General features: G+C 41.2%; 1 non-coding gene and 1 pseudogene across 1 annotated transcript; one reads left to right on the plus strand and one right to left on the minus strand.

Moving 5' to 3' along the window:
* Positions 1-409: 409 nt before the first annotated feature.
* LOC132211670 (U6 spliceosomal RNA) lies at positions 410-513 on the minus strand. Its single transcript, XR_009447555.1, has one exon. It is a non-coding gene; the product is annotated as a U6 spliceosomal RNA (small nuclear RNA).
* Positions 514-2282: 1769 nt separating this feature from the next.
* LOC132211264 (ADP-sugar pyrophosphatase-like) lies at positions 2283-3317 on the plus strand (annotated as a pseudogene).
* Positions 3318-4824: the final 1507 nt, after the last annotated feature.

The following is a 4824-nucleotide window of genomic DNA, read 5'->3' on the forward strand; positions in this document are numbered from 1 at the left end:
TTATATGCATGCATACAAGTCCTTTGGTTGATCTCTCCCCCTTGCCCCCACCCTTCCCTACCTTCCCTCTGAGGTTTGATGGTCTGATCGATGCTTCTCTGTCTCTGGATCTGTTTTTATTCATCAGTTTATGTTGTTCATTATATTCCATAAATGAGTGAGATCATGTGATATTTATCTTTCTCTGACTGGCTTATTTCGCTTAGCATAATGCTCTTCAGTTCCATCCATGCTGTTGCAAATGGTAAGGATTCCTTCTTTTTTACCACAGCATAGTATTCCATTGTGTACCACAGTTTTTTAATCCACTCATCTGCTGATGGGCACTTAGGCTGTTTCCAAATCTTAGCTATGGTAAATTGTGCCCTGATGAACATAGGGGAGCATATATCCTTTCTGATTGGTGTCTCAAAATATGGAAGGCTTCACGAATTTGCGTGTCATCCTTGCGCAGGGGCCATGCTAATCTCTGTATCGTTACAATTTTAGTATATGTGCTGCTGAAGTGAGCACAATAATCTTTACTTTCATATAATTTGGATTGAGTCATTTTTTAAGTTGTTTATCATTATAAGTAGGCAAATTAAATGATGAGTTACATTCACCTAAATAGTTAATTGCATTCATCTAAATTCAATTGCATTTTCCTTCCTAGCTGGTATGGCTCAGTTGATTGGGAATTGTCCCATGCACCAAAAGACTGCTGGTTAAATTCCCAGTCAGGGCACATGTCCAGGGTGTGGATTCGATCCACATTAGGGTATATGCAAGAGGCAGCAGGTTGATGTTTCTCTCTCTCTCTCTCTCTCTCTCTCTCTCTGTCCCTTCTCCTCCCTCTAAGAATAAATAAAGAAAAATTTAAAAAAAAATAAAAATAAAATCAATTGCATTTTCAAGACAAATGAGTTATTAAAGCAAGGACTTGAATAGGCAAAATTATCTGCAATTCTATTTAAAATGCATTTAATTTTTGTTTCTTGTGCATTTACTGAGTTTTTATTCTTAGCTGTACAGCATAAAAATATTTCTTACCTTATCAAAGGGATTTATGTCTCTTTCAGTGTAGATTCTTTAAAGAATATGACACTTTAATGAGTATGACATATGAGCTCTTACCAGTCTGATTTTTAACAGCTCAAGTTAAATTAAATAACAAAGAGACAGGTGCCATATGGTAAAGTCCTAGGAGAAATTACAGTACACTGCTACACTTATTATAATGGTCCCTTATGCTCATTCTTATATGAAATAAGTGAAAATGAAGAATCATTATGAGCAAAGATAAAAGCATGGTAGAGAATATTATTATGTTTAACAAAACCTATTCTCTTGTATTCATCTAATTTAAGTTTCTGTGAAGGGCTAATGTGGATAGAATGTAGTAAAATTCTATAGACTGTAAAAATCCTCTTGGTCTCATACTTCCAGTTTTTCCAGGTCATTACTGCCAGAATTATGTTAAAGATAGAAATCTCCTTTAAAATGCAGAACACCAGCTCTGGCCAGTGTTTTCAGTGGTTAGAGCACCAGCCCAGGCACCAAAGAATCATGGATTCGATTCCGGGTCAAGAGCACATATCTGGGTTGCAGGTTTGATCCCCCAGCCTGCTAGGGGCATGTGCAGAAGGCAACCAATTGATATGTCTCTCTCACACAGATGTTTCTCTCTCTCTCTCTATCCCACTCTTCCTCCCTTCTACTCTCTCTAAAAATCAAGGGGAAAAATATCCTGAGGTGAGTAGTAACAAAATCAAATGCAGAAGACCTTGGTCTGGCTGTGAGTAACCTTACTTGCCTCTATTGCTATGAATCTCTACCCTAGCCCTTCTACCTGACTATGAAACTCTAAACCTCCCCCATTCTCTAAATTGGTTATGCTTTAAGACCTTTGCATTTTGCAGATTCTTCTTTTAGAATGTCCTTTCTCACCTCTATTTGTTTTCTACTGCTGCTCTAACAAGCTTAGTGATTTAAAACAACACAAATGATTGTCTTACAATTCTGGAGAAGTCTAAAAGTGGCTCAGCATGTCTCTGAAGCCTGGCGTCTCCTGAGACTGCAGCCTAGGGCTCCTCTCCTTTCATTCCCCTTCCCCAAGGAGCACTCTTCCCTTCGCTCCACATGTTATGCATGAACTTCTCGCCTAAGGACTGTGGAAACTCACTAGTTTGAAAATTAAAAACCAAGAAACAATAGACTCTTGTCAAAATACCTAATAGTCTATTATGTCATGGAAGTTAATTTCAGGGGGAAATGAGTCAAGCTTGAAAAAACAACATACAATGGATCCTTCTGGTAAAAAGAGAACTTGGGAAACGGAAACATACAACCAGGAAAAGGTTGTGATGTGGGTGTGGGGGTCATCCCCATGCCGGAGAGCTCTTTATTATGAAGATGTCCTTCTGGCAAATGTGTCCTTCCAATCTCCAAGGGGAGGCTATGCCTAGAATTCCCCATAGTTCACATAAACAATACAGAAATGCCAGAATCTCTCCTGAGGAGCTTGAGGAAGAAATTGACTATTAAGATGTTGCTAAATGTTCTCCGGCTGTATGTATGGATCCAGGTTTGTCAAACTGCACCACACACATCATGACAGTAATGATTCATGTTGATGATGCTGAAAAATGTAAGACTTAAGCCACAGCCAGGGGATGGAGGATTTGTGGGAGTAATTTATCCACCAAAGAATGACCTGCTACAGAGATTTGATATTCTGGTGGCTGAAGAACACCCTATATAATAAAGAGGTGATATGCAAATTAACCCTCACACCCTCACAAGATGGCTGCCTACAACCAGGCCGGCAGGAGGGTTAGTGAGGGACGGCCAAATGACTGAACAAGCAGGCTGCATGGGGTGACCAGGCCGGTGTGGGGGAGGGGCATGAGGGGTGACCAGGCCAGCAGAGGGGGGCAGTTAGGCGCAACCAGGCCAGAAGTGGGGGGTAGTTGGGGGCAATTAGGCTGGCATGGGGGCAGTGAGGAGCAACTAGGCTGACAGAGGAGGGCAGTTGGGGGCAACCAGGCAGGCAGACAGGTGAGCAATTAGGAGCCAGCAGTCCAGGATTGTGAGAGGGATGTCCAACTGCCAGTTTAGGTATGATCAGGCCTAAACTGGCAGTCAGACATCCCCCGAGGGGTCCCGGATTGGAGAGGGTGCAGGCTGGGCTGAGGGGACCCCCTCCTCCGCCCCAGTGAAAGAATTTCGTGCGCCAGGCCTCTAGTCTGACAATAAATGTCTGAGTCAATTCCTATGCTCAGGGGCTGAAACATGCAAACAGAAAGCCATTCGAAGTGCCATTCCTGACATTTTAAGGCCAAAGGACAGTGGCCATGAACCTATAAACATGCACCCCAGGCTTGTTTTCCTTTGCATTCAGCTTAATGTAGATGTAAAATTAGCTTTTTCATGAAGTAAAAGCAACACAGGGTTTTTTTTTTTCTTTTAAATGATACGAGTGGAATCTGAAACAATGATAGAACATAAATATTTGCCTCTGGGAAGAAGCCAAAAAGACGAGATAATGTTTGTTCAAAAAATTGTCAAGTTCAGTGCTGAGCTGGTATTTAGAACAGAGCAGCTACGGGAAAATGTAGAATGAAGTCAAGGAGGTGTCCAGCCTCTGAAGCGAAAGGGAAGCCAATGGGAATGACAGAAACCTGTGTCATTCTAGGATTTTTCCCTAAAGTTGATGAAGAACAGGAACAGGGCCCTCTCATCAGCGTGGGTGGAGGAAGGGCACCCAAAATTCCTGTCATGAGGCAGAGGGACAGTCTGCAGCTTGAGAGAATGGGAGCAATCATTAGCATCTTCTTGGAGTTAAAGGAGAATACACTCCTTCTTCAAGCCGCTTCTGTATGGATGCTGACAAAGCAGTGACTGCCCTTGAGATAAGTGATGATCTCAGAAGTCCTTTACCTGTAGCAGGAATCCTTACGAAGACAACATAAACCTTTGAGAGAGACACCGTAACTCAGAGAGCTGCTTATGAATAACGTGAAGTTGCCTCTTAGATTTAAAACTTTTTCTACTGATGAGTTTACCTAACACAACACACCAGCTTACCAGGCTTAGATGACTTTTGACCCTCAGACCCGATTTTTGAACAATTAAATTTCACACTCAAGGCACATCTGGCAACTTTACTGCTGTTAATGAGTCTTAAAATTGACTATAAGGCAGGGTGAGGCCACTACTGTTATCTAATTTCCAGTGTGAGATTCACTAGAAACCAGGGAGATTGAAAGCAGCCGGGGTTTCCCAACAACCTGAAGGCAGTGGTAAAGGAGATTCTCTTTAAGATTCTTCCTGTGTCAAAACTGGTGCTTTACCACATGCAGTGGTAACACCTGTTTGCACCTCTGACTACCTGCCTGTGGTCATATCCCCGGTTTCAACTTTTATAATTACAGGAGAATTCTTATTTCTTCTAAGGAAGAGGCAGAGGCAATTTAGGAATGATGGGGCAGAATGACAAAAAATAAAACTCTAGAATAAATGCTTTACCTAGTTGTAGGATAAATAGCGTTCTTTTAAAATGTAATCGAAGCAAATGTTTTGTCTGACCAAGCTCAAATTCACTTTTGGGTCAGAAGCAAAATAAGGGATTTCTAAGTTTCAGTATTCTCTCAAATACAGTCAAAATATTACTCCCACACAAAATAAACACGTTGTGTCCTAATTCACCTATTAAGTCTGTGGCCTATTAATAGAGTCTTCTCAGTAATATACAGAGATTACTGTTCTTACTTAGGTGAATAGATTACATAAAAATTAATACTAACTGAAATATACTTGAAATAACCAACCCTTTTGACTACG

This window comes from Myotis daubentonii, chromosome 10, assembly GCF_963259705.1.
Source record: "Myotis daubentonii chromosome 10, mMyoDau2.1, whole genome shotgun sequence".
NCBI classification, from domain to species: domain Eukaryota; kingdom Metazoa; phylum Chordata; class Mammalia; order Chiroptera; family Vespertilionidae; genus Myotis; species Myotis daubentonii.